Source organism: Vulpes lagopus, chromosome 15 (assembly GCF_018345385.1).
Source record: "Vulpes lagopus strain Blue_001 chromosome 15, ASM1834538v1, whole genome shotgun sequence".
Lineage (NCBI taxonomy): Eukaryota > Metazoa > Chordata > Mammalia > Carnivora > Canidae > Vulpes > Vulpes lagopus.
The window spans coordinates 9,982,323-10,003,536 of record NC_054838.1 but is presented as its reverse complement, the minus strand read 5'-3'; the positions used below and the strand labels follow the sequence as shown (position 1 = coordinate 10,003,536).

General features: G+C 40.5%; 1 protein-coding gene and 1 long non-coding RNA gene across 4 annotated transcripts in view; one reads left to right on the top strand and one right to left on the bottom strand.

The window, feature by feature from the left end:
• Window positions 1–6,609: 6,609 nt before the first annotated feature.
• Window positions 6,610–10,048, bottom strand: LOC121475984. The gene is made up of 4 exons (XR_005983857.1): window positions 9,919–10,048; window positions 9,167–9,216; window positions 7,954–8,115; window positions 6,610–7,346 (listed from the first exon to the last, which is right to left on the bottom strand). It is a non-coding gene; the product is annotated as an uncharacterized LOC121475984 (long non-coding RNA).
• A 116-nt stretch (window positions 10,049–10,164) lies between these two features.
• The window catches only part of NUCB2 (nucleobindin 2), a 56,478-nt gene continuing 45,428 nt past the window's right edge, over window positions 10,165–21,214 (top strand). Inside the window, exons 1-2 of one of the 3 annotated variants that reach the window (XM_041730282.1) lie at window positions 10,165–10,289; window positions 16,135–16,277. The gene's annotated coding sequence lies outside the window, so the exon portion shown is untranslated. Of the gene's footprint in view, window positions 10,290–10,334; window positions 10,516–16,134; window positions 16,278–21,214 lie in introns of those variants that run through there. The other 2 variants (XM_041730283.1, XM_041730281.1) reach the window with 2 other exon arrangements.

Here is a 21,214-nt window from a genome sequence, read left to right as displayed (position 1 = left end):
GGATTTTGGCTTGAGCAACTGGATGCATAACTCTGGGAAGGAGATGTTAAGACAGAGCTGGTGTACAAAGACTTATCAGGGAGTTACACTTCTGAGAGTAAAAGGCAGAAGCAGAATGGTGAAGGGGGAGGTCACTGGCAGTAATGCAAAAATGACAGTCTCTATGGGCCCAACGGGGAGCCCTGGGGCAAAGCAGGTGAGTTAGTGGAGTTCTAGACTGGACTAGGCCCTTGTACTACTACCTTGCTCATGCCTCCCTAAGAAGAGTATACTTTCAGTTATACCCTATGAAGAATGTAACTTTGGCTGTAAAACTGAGGTTAAGCAAGTAAAAGCTAGATGCTGTCAATTAACCACACTCCTCACAGCTGGGCAGCCAGGTGTTTCTTGAAGGGGGATGCTTGGGGTAGGTTAGCAGCACATCCCTGTGTCTCCCACAGGGAACAACAGGTAGGAAAAGATCAAGAATTTAGTTTAGATAAGAGGGGGATAAAGTCAGTTAATTATATCACTGATTCATCAAATACTTATTGGGCTTCTGTAATAGGCCATTCTGATAGAAATACCATGCACATAGTTGAAGGCAGTCTGATTTCAAAAGAGATGTTTGGGCTAGAGATACTTGAGAATTAGCATATGTATGATATTTAAGGTCATGGACTGGATGGAATCACCCAATAAAAGACAAAATGGTTTTTAATCCTGAGATAACATTTTTCTAGAGATTGCTTAAAGGCAATTTGGGTTGTCACATTGACTAGAAGGATAAGGGGGTAGGGTCCAGGAATGTAAAACATCCTGAAATGCGTGGGAAATCCTGCTCAGTGAAGAAGTGCCTAACAGAAAATGCCAATAATGCCCTTGTGGAAAAATTGACTATAGAGAGAGAAGTGGTTCCAGAACCAACCATTGGGATATTCCAACTTTTAGAAGCTGTGTAATGGAGAAAAATCTCTCAAGGGAGACTGAAAAGGAGTATGTAAAAAGATAGAAAACTAGGAGAGAATGGTGTCAGATGCCAAGAGTGCAAAGTGTTTCAAAGAGAGAAGTTAGCAGCAAAGAATCCTGCTAATTACTGAATAAGACGAGGATAGAAAATTGTCCATTCAAAGGTGAGATTAATAAGAGCAATCTCAGGGACGCCTGGCTGGCTCAGCGGTTGAGCATCTGCCTTTGGCTCAGGGCCTGATCTAGGGGCCCAGGTCGAATCCTACATTGGGCTCCCCCTAGGGAACCTGCTTCTCCCTCTGCCTGTGTCTCTGTCTCTCTCTCTGTATCTCTCATGAAAAAAATAAATGAAATCTTTTTTATTTTTTTAAAGAGCGATCTCAGAGAAGTGGAGAAGATGGAAGTCAGATTGGCATAAACTGAGAGTAAAAGGGAGGGGAGCAAGTAAAGAAAGGAATTTTAAAAGGAATTTGCACAAATAATAACCAGAGAAACAAGTTAGATGTGATTTGGAATCAAGGTAAGAATTTTATTTCAAATATTTTATTATGAAAGTTTTAAACATATAGAAAAACTGAATGAATTTCATGATAAATATCACTGAATTCTATAATAAAAATGTTTATTTATCACATCTTTTTTTTAAGATTTATTTATTTATTTATTCATGAGAGATATATATAGAGAGGCAGGGACACAGGCAGAGAGAAGGAGGCAGAGCAAGAGAAGCAGGCTCCATGCAGGGAGCCTGATGCGGAACTTGATTCCAGGTCTCCAGGATCATGCCCTGGGCTGAAGGCAGGTGCCAAACTGCTGAGCCACCCAAATGCCCCACACATCTTTTTATTTATCTGTAAGGAAGGGATTTTTAAAGCTGGAAAAGCATTTTTGTATGCCTGTAGTGTGATTCAATAGCTATGGTTTATTAATGATACAGGAAAGGCAGGGGGATAGCCAAGTGAGAAAAATGAAGTCCTTGAGAACTGAGAGGAATGGATTCAGAATACAGGTAAATGGATTTTTATTGTTACAGAAGGAAAGAAAGAGGAAATGGTTACAGAATCATGTAGGTTTGCAGATTTGATAGTAGTAGGAAAATGTCACAGACACTACACTGTTGCCTAACAGCTTAGCTCCTCTTCTCGTGCTAATAGAACCTAAAATTTGGCACCAATGGCCCAGACCCAGGGAATTAATAGTGATTGGTCTCAGCCAGTCACGACTATTGCATTCCCCTTTCCCATGATATCTTGCAGCTAAGAGCATGACCATTGATCCTATTTCTGATCAGTGAAACTTTTTTTTTTTTTTTTTTTTTAAGATTTTATTTGGGCAGCCCCAGTGGCTTAGTGGTTTGCGGTTGCCTTCAGCCCGGAGTGTGGTCCTGGCGACCCGGGATCGAGTCCCACGTCTCTAATAATTTTATTATTATTAATAATTTTTATTTTATTCATGAGAGACACAGAGAGGCAGAGACATAGGCAGAGGGAGAAGCAGACTCCCTGCCGGGAGCCTGTTGTGGTACTTGATTCCAGGACTCTGGGATCATGACCTGAGCCAAAGGCAGATGCTCAACCACTGAGCCACCCAGGTGCCCCTGGTCAATGAAACTTAAAGGTTGTTTGCTTAGGTGGCTTTAGTGGAAGCTTTCCCTTTGCTGAGAAAAGAGGAAGGAGATAACTTCTCATATAAAAGGCCCTTTTGCTGCCTTCACCCAACTCGTATGTTTTTCCTGCTTTGGAACGTAGTCAAGTTCATGATGCAGGAGGTATGATAGCCATCTTTCAACCTTCAATAAAATTGAAGATGAAAAGCCAGAGCTGAGAGAAGGCAAGAAGCTATGATGATATTGTTTAGCAGCTGAACCAATGCCAACAACTATCTACCTCAGAGTTATTTTTATCACAGAAAAATAAACTCCAATTCTTTGAAGCCCCTGTAGTCAGGCTTTATGTCACTTTAGGTGAATATAGATACAGCATATGAGGGAGGTATGGTGGCTACTCCTTTTTTTCCTGAACACCTCTTCCTGCTTTGATCCTGTTTACATACTCTATTCCCAGGTCACAGGAATAAATACCTGATTTAAACAGAACTTAGATTCTTTCTGCTGAAAAAAAAAAAAAAAAGATTCTTTCTGCTGAAACTTTTCTTTTAAAAAAATATTTTATTTATTTATTCATGAGAGACACACAGAGAGAGAGAGAGAGAGAGAGAGAGAGAGAGAGGCAGAGACACAGGCAGAGGGAGAAGCAGGCTCCATGCGGGAAGCCTGACGTGGGACTCGATCTATGGCCTCCAGGATCACGCCCTGGACTGAAGGTGGCGCTAAATCACTGAGCCACTAGGGCTGCCCTCTGCTGAAACTTTTCAACTTAATTAGGAATATCCAAAGGCAAAAGGAGATAAACTATTATCCCTTCTAGAAAAAGGCCCAAGATCTCTTGCCTCTGGGATTGCTTCCCTGCTTAGTCTACCTACGAGTTATTCACTTATCCTCTCAATAGGTCCCCCTTTTCTTAAAGTTAGCTAGAATTAGTTTCTGTTGCTATAAACCAATGGTTCTCATCTAGGGAAATTTTGCCCCTTGAAGAATATCTACCAATGTCTGGAGATATTTTTGGTTGACACAACTGAGGGTGGGTATTTTGGCATCTAGAGTGTAGTAGATACCGGGGATTTTGGTAACATCTCTAATGCACTGGACAATCCTCCACAACAAAACATATTTGACCCAAAGTATCAACAGTGCTGCTGAGAAACCCTGCTTTAAAACAAGATTTCCTTAACTTGTACAAGGTGGTTCTCAACAAAGCTGAATGAGGGTCAGGTGAAAATAAGAGGGAAGAATGGAAGGTCTAAAGAGCAAGGAGTGTGGAATGGCCTTCGAAGTGTGCAAGAGAGAATATGTTAGAGAAATATTGGAGGATTGCTGGGCAGTGGTTAGGGTCTGTCTGAGGTTGGTGACCATGAATTTAGAGGTCTAACAATATTTGTCCAGCAACATAGAAGTACATTGGTAGAGACAAGACAAAGGAATATTTTGGTTTTTTCCAGGGCTGTTTTTTTTTTTTTTTTGCTTGTTTGGTTTTTTGTTTGTTTTTTTGTTTTGTTTTGTTTTGTTTTGTTTAGGTGAGAGCAATACAGGGAAAGAAAGACAAAGAAGTTGATGTTTACCTAGGACTTATTTTACTGATGAACCAGAGAAATTAAGCTAGATAATGAGGAAAGAGATAACAAGAGAGAACTGATAATAAAAACCGATGGGAAAGAAAAATTAAGAAAACAGTACCATTTACAATTCCATTCCAAAAATAATAAAATACCAGAAAATAAATTTAACCAAGGAGGTGAAATGCCTATATACTGAAAACTTAGACATCAATTGAAGAAATTGAAGAAGACACAAATAAATTAAAATATATCCCATGCTCCTGGATTGGAAAAACAAATATTATTAAAATGTCCATATAACCCAAAGCAATTGACATATTCAATGCAAAGTCAAGTGGCTTTTTTTTTTTTACAGAAATAGAAAAAATAATCCTAAAATTTTTTTCCTAAAATTTATATGTAGCCGTAAAAGACCCCAAATAGCCAAGGCAATCTTGAAAAAAAATAACAAAGCCAGAGGCTTCACACTTCCTGATTTCAAACAATATCACAAAGCTATAGTAATCAAAACAGTATGGTATTAGCATTAAAACAGACATAATGGCTCAAGGGAGCAGAACACTTAGAAATAAGCCCATGCATATGTGGCCAATAATTAATTTACAACAAAGGAGCCAAGAATGCACATTAGGAAAGGACAGATTCTTCAATAAATGGTGTTGGAAAAACTGGACGGCAACAAACAAAAGAAAAACTGGACCACTATCTTATAAACAAAAATCAATTCAAAATAGGTTAAAACATGAATGTAAACCTGACATAAAACTCCTAGAAGAATCTCCACATAGGTCGTAAGCTCCTTAACATCAGTCTTAGTGATGCCTTTTTGGAATTGACACCAAAAACAAAGGCAAGAAACACAAAAATAAACAAATGAGACTGCATCAAACTAAAAAGTTTCTGCACAGCAAAAGAAACCCATCAACAAAATGAAAAGGTAATCTATGGAATGAGAGAAAGTATTTGCAAATCATATATCTGATAAGGAGTTAATAACCAAATATATAAATAACTCATACACCTCAGTAGCAAAAAAAAAGAAAAGGTGCACCTGGCTGGCTCAGTCAGTAGAGCATGTAACTCTTGATCTTAGGCTCATAACTTCAAGCCCCATGCTGGGCACAGAGATTACTTTAAAACACCCAATTTAAAAATGGGCAAAAGACCTGAATAGACATTTTTCTGAAAAAGATATTCGCATGGGCAGTGGACACATGAAATAATGCTCAATATTACTAGTCATCAGAGAAATGCAAATCAAAACCACAATGAGAGAATACTTCATTGATACACCTGTTAAAATAGCTATTATCAAAAAGACATAACAAAAGGAGAGGATTTAAAGAAAAGGGAACTCTTGTGCACTGTTGGTAGGAATGTAAATTGGTGCATCCACCAATAATATGGAGGAAATAATAGGGAGGTTCCTTAAAAGATTAAAAATAGAACTACCATTTGATCTAGCAATTCCGCTACTGGGTATTTATCTCAAGGAATGAAAACACTAACTTGTAAAGCTACCTGCATCTTCATATTCTCTGAAGCATTACTTAAAATAGCTAAGACATGGAAACAACATAAGTATCCATTGATGGATGGATGGATAAAGAAGTTGTGGTATCTATATGCAATGGAATATTATTTAGCTATAAAAATAAGAAAATCCAGGGGTGCCTGGGTGGCTCGGTCAGTTAAGCATCTGCCTTCAGCTCACGTCATGATTCTGGAGTCCTGGGGTCGAGCCCCATATCAGGCTCCCTGCTCAGTGGGGGTGAGCGGGGTGTCTGTGTCTTCACTCACTCTGCTCATGCTCTCTTTTTCTCTCAAGTGAATAAATAAAATCTTAAAAAAAAAAAAAAATCCTGCCATTTGCAACAGTGTGGATGAATCTTGAAGGTAAGATGCAAAGTGAAATAAGTCAGAGAAAGACAAATACCACGTGATCTCACATATATGTCGAATCTATAAAAATAAAAACAAAAACAAACTCATAGAACAGATTGGTGGTTACCAGATTCAGGGGTGTGGAGTGGGTGAAATAGGTGAAGGTCGTCGAAAGGTACAAACTTCCAGTTATCAAATAAATCCTAGGGATGTATAGTATGATGGCTATTGTTAAAAAATACTGTATTACATTTTTGAAAGTTGCTTAGAGAGTAAATCTTTTTTTAAAAAAGATTTATTTATTTAAGAGAGAATGGTGCATACAAGAGAGAACGCATGTGCACTCACTTGAGGGTGGAGGTGGGGGCAAGATGGGCAGGTAGAGGGAGAGAGAGAGTCTCAAGCAGACTTCTCACTGAGTGTGGAGCTCCATCCTATGACCCTGAGTAGAAATCATGCTTAACTGACGCACCCAGGTGCCCTGCTAGAGAGTAAATCTTAAAAAATTAAAAAGTCTCATCACAAGAAAAAAAACTTGTAACGATGTGTGGTGATGGATGTTAACTAGACTTATTGTGGTGATCATTTCACAATATATACATATTGAATACATAATTTTGAAGCATTATGTTGTACACCTGAAAGTAACACAATATTATTTGTCAATTAAGTTTCAATAATGAAAAAAAAAAAGAAAAAACCTGATGAAATCAAGTTGATCTAGAGACAACTGGTATCCCCTAGAGTTTGTTAGAAATGCAGAATCTCAGGACTCACTGTGGATCTACTGAATCAGAATCTGCCTTTTAACAAAATCCCCAGGTGATCTGTATGTATATTAAGGTCTAAGAAACAATGGGTTAGAGGATTTGATGAAGGTGAAAATTTTTGCACTGAGGATACTGAAAAGATGCTTCTAACAAAATTTTCTAAATCAGAGGTTAGCAATTTTTATTTTCCTGTACAGAGCTAGGTAATAAATATTTTTAGCTTTGAGGGCCAAACAGTCTCTGTTACCACCACTCAACCCTGCCATTGTAGTACAACAGCAACCAGGGACAATACACAAACAAATGAGTGTGACTGTTGAGTATAGCTGTGTTCAAATAAAACTATTCACAAAAAATGGGCAGTTGGTTGATTTGGTCCAAGGACCATAGTTTGCTGATCTCTGACCTAGACCTTAGTAAAATGAGTAAGTCTTGGCTCCCATAGAGATTATACTGTTGAGTTTTCTTGTTTCTGATTACTTACTGTCTCTTGTCAGTAAATACTCCTGCCTCCCTCTCCCATCTTCTGAAGACAATGAAGAACTTGGCCAGTTCGTGTTCTGTGGGTTCCTAGGAGTGAGAAGGGGGAGAACTGAAGTATTAGGAAGCCAGAATCTCCTTGACATCATTTTTTTGTGCCTGAAGTACCAAGAGATGTACCATGGAGGTAGGCTTCACCTCAGCTTGTTCTCTGGAATTGTTTCCCTTTTATTTTCTCCTGCCTTCTGGTAAATGCACTTTGAGCTTCTCATCTGAGCCAAGGGAAATCAAGAAAAGATATTCTATCCTTGCATAGACCGGGTTGAGCAATAGCCCCTTGATGGCAGCAGCTATTGGTAATCAGAAAGGGATTCGAAGGTAATAGGCTGGGGGTTGGGGATAGTGGAGGGGAAGAGAAGTAATATCTATTGGGCATCTCCTCTTCAACATTTTATATACATCATTTGAATCCTTATAGTAAATCCAGCATTATAATCCCAGGACACAGATGGAGAAACTGAAACCAATATTTCGTCAAACAATACAGCCATTACTGTATGCCAGGCATTGCTCTGCTTTACAAGTATAAACTTACTTAATCCTCACAACTCTAAGAAGGGAAACTATTATTGCCTCCATATTAGAGATGGGGAGACGATGCTGTGGAGAGAGGTTAAGAAACTTGCCAGTAACTTACCTTAATATTGGTAGAGCTGGTTTTTTAATCCAGACAGGATGGGGACCCAGTTCTGACTCCAAAACCTCGTGCAATGTAATAGTAGTATGTTCTCCATTGCTCTCCAATGCTCCTCCCCATCGGATTTTCCATCAGTGCTCAACCCCCCACGTTTTGGGTTACCTATTAAGTAACATTTCCTTATTAGTCCCTCAGGTCATAGCGTGTTTCCAGGGCTTGTTATCAACATTTCTATTTTTCTCTACCACAAAACAATCTTTATTAGTATAAGAGATACTGTTGCCTGCTTTATAGGAACATGACATTCTGAAATATTTTTCTCAGCAATTTCTCCTAACCTTGGATCTTGCTGTTTAATCTTTGTTTGCCCTGTCTTCCTTAATTCTTTTTTGTTCATGCCAGAATATTGCTAAGAATAATGCTGACGTCTCAGTCACCAAGCTAGCATACATTATCCTTTTCCTTTTATTGTTGGGACTAATCCAATTTTCTTATTTTCCATTATTCATCTCCATTGGATTATATAAATAATCTGGATACATTATTACCAGATCTTTCAAGGTATCCCCCTAAAGGGTCTATCTCAAATCTTAGTGTCTGGATCAGGCATTATGTGTTTGGCCCTCTGGTAGATAATGGGTAATAAAAATGTAGAGGATGTATTTACACTTAAGTGTTTTCCAGTGTTGGGATGTGGTATTGTCTTCTGACCTGACACTGATATTGATTCCTAATGATACATAACCGATACCTAATCATATTTCCCATGTTTTTCTTTCTTTCTTTTTTTTTTATTTCCCATGTTTTTCAAAATGAAATTCTTGCTCCTACACCAGAACCTCTCATATATTCTTTCTTACTCCAGTGTTTTTGCTCTTCAATCTATCCATCGGAACAGAACAGGATTATTTTCCTTACATTTGCCTCTGCTATTATAAACCTTCAGTAGAAGCAGAGTCACCACATTCTAAGACTTTGGTGATAAGAGAGATAGTTTAAGATTTTGATTTAAAGAAAATGGGCGTCTCTAACTGAACCTTCAAAAGGTTTGAGGCACTGTTCTAAGCATGCCGATGATGAGTGTGTAAGGGCAAAGTTTGCCGGTCTTGCAACTCCTAGACTTGAATTATCGTCCTCGCTCAGCCACTAAGGTAAGAATGGCTAGCATTTATTGAGCACACAGTATGTGCCGGTCACTTTTCTACTAACTTACGCTGTAGGGAGAAGGGTACGATCATCATCCTCATTTTACAGACGAGTAACCTGTGGAACAAAGCGCTTAGGTAAGTATAAGCTGAATCCGGTTTTGCAACATAGTAAGTCTGGCCCCAAATTGGAGCCAAATTGGTGCAGTCTGTTACTACCTGCCTTTATTTCCTGGTAAAGGGGAGCAACCACGATTAGCCTATATGCAGCAGGTTCTGTACTGGTTTTCTGCGACGTTAAACTCCTCTAATCTTCACTAACAACTCAGAGGTAGATACCATTTTTTTTTTTTTTTTTTTTTTGCAAACTAGAAAACGAAGGCTCAGAGCGGTACTATTATTTGGCAGATATGGTTTGCAATCAGCCTCGAGGCTCCAAGAGCTTCTCCAACCCTCGGACCACGAACCCCTTATATCTTTGAGGCTCAGTTTCCCCACCTTTAAAGTGGGGGGGAGGAGTGGAGTAGATGTCTCAGTTCTACGAGGGGAGGCTGCAGAGCAAAAAAGATGTGTGCGCAGGACGGGGTGAGAGAACCGGGAATAAGGAGCAATCGAGCTCAGGGGCCTAGGGCCCTGCATAACCGCGGGTGGTGAGGACGCGGGCAAGAGAGAGGTTCTCGCCCTGGAGGAGGCCGGGGGTGTCACCTCCAGCGAGGCCTGCAGGCGAAAGTGGGCCTGACAGCCCGTCTCCGGCGCAGGCCAGCCGCCAAGGGGGAGGCGAGCCCTGGGTCTCCGTCCTGATCCGGGGTCAGCACCTCACCCGCCCCAATTCGGCTGCTCAGGCTTCTGCACGAAAGCTCGGGAAGGAAGGGGCGCGGCCTCCCCGCCTGCACCGCCGAGCGCCACGTCTCTCTCGGGTCAGGCTCCTCCGCGTTCGGGTTCCACGCCGCCAGTCTCTCCGCCAGCGGGCGCGGCCTCGTCTGCGCCCCCGCCAATCGGCAACTCCCGAGGTGCTCCAAGAGCCAATCAGCGGCGGGCGAGGGGGCGGGGACTGTCGCCACGGCAGCGGGGAGGCGGGAGCGCGCGGGCCGCGGAGGCGCGGAGCGCAACCGCGGGCGGGGGGCTGGAGAGGCGGGTTCCCGCCCTGCGCGCGCGCAGCAGGCTGAGCCCGGAGCGCCGAGCCCCGGCTAGGTGAGGCCGGGGGCGGGCGGTGGGCGCGGGTCAGCGCGGCGGGAGGCTGGGGCGGGTCCCGAGATAGGGCTCGGGGCTCCGCCTGCCCTACCCTGCGGGGAGAACGGCGAGGGGGAGCCTCACGGTGGGCGGGCGCCGGTGGAGGGGCGCTTCCAGTTGCAGCCTGAGGCGTGGGGACCCCCTTGCCCACTCCACTCGCAGCAGGGCACCCGGGCGTTCTTTGGGGGTAAGTGGAGGTGGAAGGCTCTTGGCGGGGTGCAGGCGTGCAGGTCTGGGTCCTGCACACTAGGTGGGTGCAGACCCCCAGACCCCAGCAGGGTCCAGCCTCGCCTAGGCAGGCAGGTCGATGGATGGGGTGAGGGAGGTGCCCTCTGAGAAGAGGGGTGCACCCACCGGCTTCCTGCTGATGCACCCACCGCCCCCACCACCCCCACCACCCCCATCCCCACCACCTCCCTCCGCGCGCTCCCGCCAAACTAGGCCTGCGAACCCTGCTCTCCTGCACCCCGGTTAAGCCGGCAACCCTTGTCACTTAGAGAAAGTTCGTGTCAGCTGTGCTATTGTCTTCCCTTAAGGGAGAAATGCTTGCTGTGAAATGAGCATTTTCTGTTTCTTTTCTCTCTCTCTCTCTCTTTTTTTTTTCTCTTTCTGTTTCTGAGTCGGTACTTCCTTGTTGCATTTCGCAAATGGTAACTCAGAGAACAGAGGTAGACTTCGTTGTGGTTGGTGCTGGCAAGTGGTCTCGGTTGGCAATTATTTTACAATATCGAGACAGAGACAGGAGCAGGGAGAGAAAGAAAGAAAGAAGGGGGAGGAAAATACGAACATGACCCATTGAACCATTATTCTGGTTTCTGGGAGACAGAACCTCTTGAGATGCTGAGTGTCCACTAAACTCTTAAATTGGATAATGTACGTTTACACAACTGAGTAAGTAAGTGCTCCCATCTAAGCCTTTTATTAAGGCTATTAAGTCCCTGGGTGAACAGGAACGTCAACCACCTACTATTATTATCTTGGCTAAAAAGGGGGGAAGAGGGAGACTAAATGCAAATATTCCTGATAGTCAATTCTGTCTGAAGGAGATTCTGGACTTTTTCTAAAGAATTGATCAAACAGGGCAGCCCTGGTGGCGCAGCGGCTTAGTGCTCCTTGCAGCTCGGGGCGTGATCCTGGGGACCTGGTATCGAGTCCCACGTCAGGCTCCCTGCATGGAGCCTGCTTCTCCCTCTGCCTGTGTCTCTGCCTCTCTCTCTCTCTGTCTCCCATGAATAAATAAATAAAATCTTAAAAAAAAAAAAGAATCGATAAACACATGAGCGTTGAGAGTTTTATGTTGGCAAATTGAATTTAAAAACAATCATGCAAAAAAAAAAAAAAAAAAAAAAAAAAAAAAACAATCATGCTGAGAAAAGGGAAAGAATAGGAAAAAAATGCTGAGATAGTGCTTTAAGGAATTTGTTAAAAGTAGTATGGTTAGTATGGTTAACAGATTGGGATCTAATATGCAAATATTTCTGATAGTTTTGTTTGAAGGAGATTCTGGACTTCTGTGAGAATTGAAAGAATTGATGAGACATTTGCTTTAAGGAATATGTTAAAGGTAGTATGACTAGTGGTATAATAGATTTGGATTCTATAACCTATAGCTTCTTTTGATTTATTTAAAATTTTGTTTCTTAGGGCCTTTCCTGGTGAATTTTGTTGAGTAATTAGGCAATATCCAGATTCTTGCATCATGTCCCTGATAGAAATTACCTCAGGATTCACCCTGTTTGAAGCTGAATGTGGGTTCTTGTTCTACAAAACTTGATCAGCAAGTTCAACAAATGCTGAACAAACAAATGTCTCAACAAATATTCCTCAGTTAATAAGGCCCAAAATTCCAAAAAAAAAAAAAAGAAAGAAAAGAAAAATTCAGGATGAGAAATCTCAAATACTATTACTCTTGTGATTGGGGTGAACATGGAAACTTCGGTTTCTTATCTTGTTCTTTAATCTCTACATGATCTGGTCTAACTTTCTAGTGAAAAATTTATTTCTGCCTCCTTGTGGTTAGTCATGCTGTTCTCTTCCAGCAATCTTAAAGCTATCTTGCTAGGGTGGAGGTCGCTTACCCTGCTCCTCCTTGGTACTTCCTGTTCAACTTTCACCGAGTTGTAAATACGGGTTAAAATGAAATGCACAATGCAAACAATGAGGGTACCTTTCAAAACACTAGATATATTTTTTTAAGATTTTATTTATTTATTCATGAAAGACACACAGAGAGAGAGGCAGAAACACAGGCAGAGGGAGAAGCAGGCTCCATGCAGGGGGTCTGACGTGGGACTCGATCTGGGGACTCCAGGATCACGCCCTGGGCCTAAGGCAGGCGCTAAACCACTGTGCCACCCAGGGATTCCCAAAACGCTAGTTATTGATCATGGTTGCTAATATAGACAATAAGTACCATGATCAATACCAGTGTCTCTTTGTTTAGGATATGTTGTGTATCTCTATAGATACAGCCGGTTAATTTTGGTATTTAGAATAATGTTTAAGCTGTTTTCCACTTTCTAAGGGCCCTTTTGATGACTGAGGAAAATACCCTTTTTTAAGTATTGGATAGCTGGAGGAATCAAATGTAGGATTTTAAGATTTTATTTATGTATTTATCAGAAACAGAGAGAGAGGCAGAGCCCGATGTGGGACTCGATCCTGGGTCTCCAGGATCACGCCCTGGGCTGAAGGGGGCGCTAAACTGCTGAGCCCCCAGGCAGCCCCCCAAATGTAGGATTTTAAAATGTATTGTGAGTAATTCTTGAAGTAGATAATCTTTTAAGTATTGTAATTGAGTTGACTGCATTCGGTATGATAGACAATTAGCTTTTTGAATATCCAAAGGTCTAGAAGGGGGGACATTGGTTATTTTTATGTTTGGTATGTGCAATTAGTTTATACACTTAAAAAATAGGCTCCTAACAATTTTAATTAATTTATTTAAGGAAAAAAATCTCATCTTAATACTTACTGATTTTCAATACAAAGTTAAAAAAAAATAAAAACCATGAAATGGTGAAAATTACACTTGGTTAGAATTCAATGGCCGGATTCCAATCCTAGCTCTGTCAAATAATTTTGACCAGGTCGCTTAGCTTCCTTATGCCTTATAACCTTTTGTAAAAGTTGGATCTGAACCAAACCACCTCTGAGATAATTTCTGGTCCCAGAATTCTGTTTTAAAAATTTTAAAGCAACCTAAGTGGAAATTGAGATAGCAGTTGCATGCTTTTATTTTTGGCAGAGCTTTTTAAAAACTTTTTAATTGTTGTTTTTTTAATTTGGCAGAGCTTTTTGACATATTGTATTTTAGTTATCCAAAGTATAGTATATATGGGGATCCCTGGGTGGCGCAGCGGTTTGGCGCCTGCCTTTGGCCCAGGGCGCGGTCCTGGAGACTCGGGATCGAATCCCACGTCAGGCTCCCGGTGCATGGAGCCTGCTTCTCCCTCTGCCTGTGTCTCTGCCTCTCTCTCTCTCTCTCACTGTGTGCCTATCATAAATAAATAAAATAAAAAAAAATCAAAGTATAGTATATATGAATAATGGAGACATTGTAATTTTAAGACTTTTGTTTATTGAGTGATACAGATGAGAAACCGGGATCTATTGTCACTAAGTAAGCCTATTATCAAGGATACTGCAACCAATTAAGATTGAAAAAAAAAAGGCAATATGATGGTTTCCTTGGTTGGTGTCCTTTTCTACAGATATGAGCATCAGAGGCATTAATATCTATATTAATGTCTTGGTATGTGGAAGGGTTGGAATCCAGCTCAGCTGGTCATACATTTAATACTTTAGTTTGAATCTTGGTTTCCTGTGGACTCTCACTTAAAAAAAAAATTTTTTTTTTAATTAAGTAATCTCTATGTACTAGGTGAGGTTTGGCCTCACAACCCTGAGATAAAGAGTTGCATGCTCCATCAACTGAGCCATCCAGGCACCCCAGTATCTATACTAATGTCTTTCTACATGGAAGAGTTGGAGTCTAGCTCAGCTGGCCATGCATGTGATTCTTTCTTTCTTTCTTTTGAAGAGGACATTTTTTTTTTAAAGGTTTTATTTATTTAGTTCATGAGAGACACACAAAGAGAGGCAGAGCCATAGGCAGAGGGAGACGCAGCATCCCTGCAGAAAGCCTGATGTGGGACTCGATCCCAGGACCCCGGGGATCATGACCTGAACTGAAGGCAGACGCTCAACCGCTGAGCCACCCAGGTGTCCCTGTGACACTTTATTTTGAATCCTGCTTTCCTGTAGTGGACTCTTGTTTTTAAGGGAAAAATGGAGTGGAGTACTAGGGTACTTGTCTCCCTCATCACTGCTGCCATTGAGAAACTCAGAAGCTGTTTATTTTTCTCCACCCTACTCCTTTTCACTGTTAGAATTATGACATTGACTACGAGGAGAAGCAACCCAGGTTTCCTGGCCAAGGGCAGTGCCTTGGAGAAAGAAACCTGGGACTCTTGTTTTAAATCCCAAGGAGGAAGAGATTGTATTGCTCTTTATATATTCTTTTCATTGGCCTACAGCTGCATCAGGACTTTGGCTGTGGCAATTAGGAGAGCTCTAATGCGGCCTTTCCAAAAATGACATTTAAAGGTTGTAGTCAAACTGGTATACTGCTTTTTAGTTCTGTAACTTTGCATGTTTATAGAACTGATTTTCATTATTTTATTTAAGATTTTATTTACTTATTCATGACAGAGAGAGAGAGAGAGAGGCAGAGACCTAGGCAGAGGGAGAAGCAGGCTTCCTGCAAGGAGCCCGATGTGGGACTGGATCCTGGATCCTGGGATCACTCCCTGAGCTGAAGGCAGATGCTCAACTGCTGAACCACCCAGGTGTCCCAGATTTTCACTATTTTATACAGCTGTTTTACTTTCAAGACTGAAGGGCATTAATACTTACTGAGCCATACATTGTGCTAATTACCTTTTATTCATTCTTGTTTTTAGCCAATCAAAAACTTATGAAGAAGCATTAGTTCAGTTTATAGGTAGGAAGATTGAGAATCAGAGAGGCAAATAGCTTGCCAGTAAATGGGAGTGGTAAGGATTCAATCTGTTGTTTATTTTTGACCATGCTGTGTTAATAAGAGTCATATGCCTTTTTGACATATAAAATGTGTATTATCACTCTCCTGCTTTAGATAATTTTATGTTAATATACCATAAAAAGAAAGAAATATATGTGTTCCTAAAATCTGAAGAAATTTAATTTGCTTATTTTCTTTATAGATTGCTTAGAAATAATTCATTTTGTTCACCAGTGAGTTTGCACATGAGCCAACGGCCTTGTATTTTACAGTTAGGCTAGGGTTTCAAAGAAGAAAATTTGAGCTGTTTTGCTTTATTACTACTGATCTCTGTGACTAGGACTGGGGCCAAGGTTAGTTTTTTAAAGTAGTGATAAGAGTAAAGAAAGATTCTAGTTAAGGATTTTAAGAAAAATTTCTGTTAAGGATTTAATGGGAAAACTTACCCTCTATCTTGATATCTTACTGCTGAGAAAATAAGCTTTCAGTATGAATTCTTATTTATAAGGGGAGCAGTACAGTAAATTCTTGGCATAATAAATCAGTATCTTTGTTTATTGTGGTCTTTGATTCTGTTTAATATTTCTCTCTCCCCTCTCCACTGGATTTTGATATAATTTAGTCTCCTTCCACATCATAAAAACTTGGTACTTTTTCTGTTTATAGGATGTGCCAAATATATACACTATCATATGCCATTACCGCTGCAATAAGTCTATGTTTATATTTAATCTGTTTTTATTTCATTTTTTTAATATTTAGAACAGTGTTTAGTGCAAAAGCATTGACTTCGGAGCCAAGACCCACCTCTTTACTGATTGGATACTGTGCAAATCATCTTACCTCTCTGGATCTCAGTTGCGTGATCTGTAAAAAGGAGATACAAATTCTTTATCTATCTGAAGGTAAGTGATCAGTTAAGAAAGCAAAAAATAAAAACAGATTTAATGGTGGCTTAAACACACAATATGTAATTTCCCATGTAAAATAATTCTTGAAGTAGGTTGTGAGGATAAGTGTTAATAGCTTCATAAAGTTATCAGGGACCTAAGCTTTTTCCAGTTCTTTGCTCTGCCATCCCTAAAATGTGGCACTGGTCCTTGTAGTCTAAGATAGTTGCCAGTTCTAATCATCACAGCCAAGTCCCAGGCAGCAAGGCAAAGACAAAGATGGGTCCGCTTCCTTTAAGGAGAGTGCCCAAACCAAAGCTCAGGTTACCAGGGAAGCAGGAAAAGGTAGCTGGATGCAGAGCTATCCTGAATAAAATTGGGCTTTTGTTACTGAGAAGGAAGGGAAGATTTGGATATTGGCAGGCAAACAGGAGTCTCTGCCATCATATGGATCTTTTTTTTTTTCTCTCTTTCATCTCAGATCTATAAGCTGTGATAACCACTCATAGAAGCTTTGGTAATTGACACAGCTCTGCTCTGATGATTGTCTTCAGAATGAAGTAACTTTAATAGATTATGGTGTTTTTTTTTTTTTTATCTCATGATTCATTATAGAAGCTTTCCTGTCAATAATTATTAAGTATTTGTTCTGGTTGTTACTGTTATTTTTATTATTGAAATATAGCTAACATAGTGACTTAGCAGTTCTATTCATTACTCAGCACTCACTCTAATAAGGGTACTTACTACCTATCACCATATAAGTCATTACACTATTATTATTATTATTTTAAAAGTATATATTTTTCAATATTTTATTTATTCATGATAGAGAGAGAAGAGAAGCAGAGACAGGCAGAGGGAGAAACAGGCTCCATGCAGGGAGCCCGATGTGGGACTCGATCCCGGGTCTCCAGGATCATGCCCTGGCCCAAAGGCAGGAGCTTAACTGCTAAGCCACCCAGGTGTCCCCATTTTTAAAATATTTATTTGAGGGAGGGGAGCAAGGGCAGGGAGAGAAGTAGACTCCACACTGAGCAGGGAGCTGGAGGCAAGACTCAATCCCAGGATCCCAGGATCGTGACCTGAGCTGAAGCAGACACTTAACCGACTGAGTCACTCAGGTGCTCCTACCCTATTATTGACTATATTTCCTGTGCTGCACTTTTCATACTTATTTTTTTATATTTTTATTTTTATTTATTTTATAACTATATGTTTATTATTTTATTTATTTTTTAACTGTAAGTTTATATATCTTAATTCCCTTCACCTATTTTACTCATTCCTCCACTTCTCTTCCATTTGGTAACCACCAGTTTGTTCTTTGTATTTAAGAATCTGTTTTTGTTCATTCGTTTTGCTTTTTAGATTCCACACAAAAGTGAAATCATATGGGTATGACTTTGTCTGATTTATTTTACTTAGCATAATACCCTCTAGGTATATCCCTGTTGTTGCAAATGACAAGATTTTGCTCTTCTTTATTGCTGAGTAACATTCCATGTTATATACCACATTTTCTTTCTTTTTGTTTTTTATACCACATTTTCTATATCCATTCATCTATCTGTGGACACTGGGGTTGCTTCCATGTCTTCACTATTGTAAATAATGCTGCAGTAAACATAGGGGTGCATATATCTTTTCAAATTAGTGTTTTCATTTTTTTTTTTTTTTGAGTAAATACCTGCGGTGGCATTACTGGATCATATACTTTTTTATTTTTAATTTTTTGAGGAACCTTCCTCCTGTTAAATGCACCAATTTACATTCCCACTGACAGTGCAAAAGGGATCCCTTTTCTTTACATTTTGGTCACCACTTGTTATTTCTTATGCATACTAGCTATTCTGATTGGTGTAAGGTGATATCTCATTGTAGTTTTGATTTATATATCCCTAATGATGAGTGATGTTGAGCATCTTTTCAGGTGTCTGTTGGCCATCTGTCTGTCTTCTTTGGAAAAATATCGCTCAGGTCTTCTGCCCTTTTTTAAATCAGAATATTTGTTTGTTTTTCTATCAAGTTGCATGAGTTTTTTATATATTTTGGATATTAACTTCTTATTGGGTATATCATTTGCAAATATCTTTTCCCATTCAGCAGATTCCCTTTTTATTTTGCTGATGGATTCCTTTACTGTGCAAAAGCTTTTTATTTTTTTAATAAATTAATTTTTTATTGGTGTTCAATTTACCAACATACAGAATAACACCCAGTGCTCATCCCGTCAAGTGCCCCCCTCAGTGCCCGTCACCCATTCACCCCCACCCCCGCCCTCCTTCCCTTCCACCACCCCTAATTCGTTTCCCCAAGTTAGGAGTCTTTTTCTACCCTCCAGTTCCATCCACGTTGAAGCAAATGGTGGGTATTTGTCGTTTCTAATGGCTGAGTAATATTCCATTGTATACATAAACCACATCTTCTTTATCCATTCATCTTTCGATGGACACCGAGGCTCCTTCCACAGTTTGGCTATTGTAGACATTGCTGCTAGAAACATCGGGGTGCAGGTGTCCCGGCGTTTCATTGCATCTGAATCTTTGGGGTAAATCCCCAACAGTGCAATTGCTGGGTCGTTGGGCAGGTCTATTTTTAACTCTTTGAGGAACCTCCACACAGTTTTCCAGAGTGGCTGCACCAGTTCACATTCCCACCAACAGTGTAAGAGGGTTCCCCTTTCTCCGCATCCTCTCCAACATGTGTGGTTTCCTGCCTTGTTAATTTTCCCCATTCTCACTGGTGTGAGGTGGTATCTCATTGTGGTTTTGATTTGTATTTCCCTGATGACAAGTGATGCAGAGCATTTTCTCATGTGCGTGTTGGCCATGTCTATGTCTTCCTCTGTGAGATTTCTCTTCATGTCTTTTGTGCAAAAGCTTTTTAATTTGATGAAGTCCCAATAGTTTATTTTTGCTTTTGCTTCCCTTGCCAAAGGAGACATGTCTAGAAACATATTACTAAGGCTGATGTCAAAAGAAGAGTACTTGGTTTTTTTCCTAGGAATTTTATGGTTTTAGATCTGAGATATAGGTCTTTAATCCATTTTGAATTTATTTTTTAATATGACATAAGAAAGTGGTCTAGTTTCATTCATTTGCATGTAGCTGTCCAGTTTTACCAAAACCATTTATTGAAGAGACTATCTTTCCCTCATTGTATATTATTGTTTCCTTTGTCATAGATTAATTTTTTTAAAGAGAGAGAGTATGCAAGTGGGGTGTAGGGGCAGAGGGAGAGGAGAGAGGGGATCTTTTTTTTTTTTTTAAAGATTTATTTTTTTGAGAGAAAGAGAGAATGCATGCATATAAGCAAGGGAGGAGCAGAGGGAGAGGGATAAAAGATCTCAAGCAGACTCCCCACTGAGCATGGAGCCTGATGCAGGCAGGGCTCTATCTTACAACCCTGAGATCATGGCCTGAGCTGAAACTGAGAGTTGGCTGCTCAACCAACTGAGTCATCCAGGCACCCCAGGGTGAGAGAATCTTAAGAAGCCTGTAGGCTCAGCACAAGCTTGACCGGAGGCTATAACCTGAGCTGAAATTAGGGGTCACATGCTTAACTGAACCATCCAGGCACCCCTATGGTAAAGTAATTGACCATATGAGGGTGGGTTTATTTTGGGGCTCTGTATTCTTTCTTTCTTCCTCTTTCTTTTCTTTTCTTTTCTTTCCTTCCTTCCTTCCTTCCTTCCTTCCTTCATTCATTCATTCATTTTATTTATTTGAGAGAGAGAAGCAGATAACAGAGATGGTGAGAGTGTACAAACAAGGAGGAGAGGGAGAAGCAGGCTCCCTTATGAGCAGGGAGCCTGTTGTAGGGCTTGGTCCCAGGACCCTGGGATCATGGCCTGAGCCAAAGGCAGACCCCTTAACCCACTGAGCCACTCAGTTGCAACCCCCTTTTTTTTTCTTTAAATATTTTATTTATTTATTTGAGAGAGAGGGAGAGAGAGAGGAAAAAAAACATGAGCAGGGGGCAGGGACAGAGGGAAAGGGAGAAGCAGACTCCCCGCTGAGCATGAAGCCTGATGCAGGGATCAATCCCAGGACCTTGAGATCATGACCTGAACCAAAGGCAGCCATCTAACTGACTAAGGCACCCAGGCACTCCTGGGCTCTGTGTTCTGTTCTACTGATTTATGTGTCTGTTTTTGTGCCAATACCACATTGTTTAGATTACTGTAGCTTTGTTCTGTAGCATAAAAATCTGGGATTGTGATACTTCCAGCTTTGTTCTTCTTTCTCAAGATTGCTTTGGTGGGGTGCCTGGGTACTCCGTGCTCAGCTCAGAGTCTGCTTGGGATTTTCCCTCTCCCACTCTTTCTACCCTTTCCCCTGGCTCTCTATCATTCTCTAAAATTAAAAAAAAAGAAAAGAAAAAGGAAAAAAGAAAAATGAAAAGATTGCTTTGGCAATTCAGAGTCTTTTGTGGGTTAATACAAGCTTTAGGATTATGTTCCAGTTTTCTGAAAAGCACTATTGTTATTTTGATAGGGATTGCACTGACTCTGTAGATTGCTTTGGGTAGTATGGACATCTTAACAATATTATTTCTTCCAATCCATACCTGGTATCTCTTTCCATTTGTTTATGTTGTCTTCAGTTTCTTTCATCAGTGTCTTACAGTTTTCAGAGTATGGTTCTTTTCCCTCCTTGATTAATTTTTTTTCTAGCTATTTTATTCTTTTTAATGCAACTGTAAATGGGATTGTAATTTCTCTTTCTGCTACTTTATTCTTAGTGTATAGAAATAACAGATTCCTATATATTGCTTTTGTATCCTGCATCTTTACTGAATTCATTAATCCTAATAGCTTTTTGGTAGAGTCTTTAAGGTTTTCTGGAGTAGAATTCAGTGATTCATCACTTACATACGAGATCCTGTGCTCCTCATGACAGGTGCCCTCCTTAATACCCATCACCTATCTAGCCCATGCCCCACCTCTC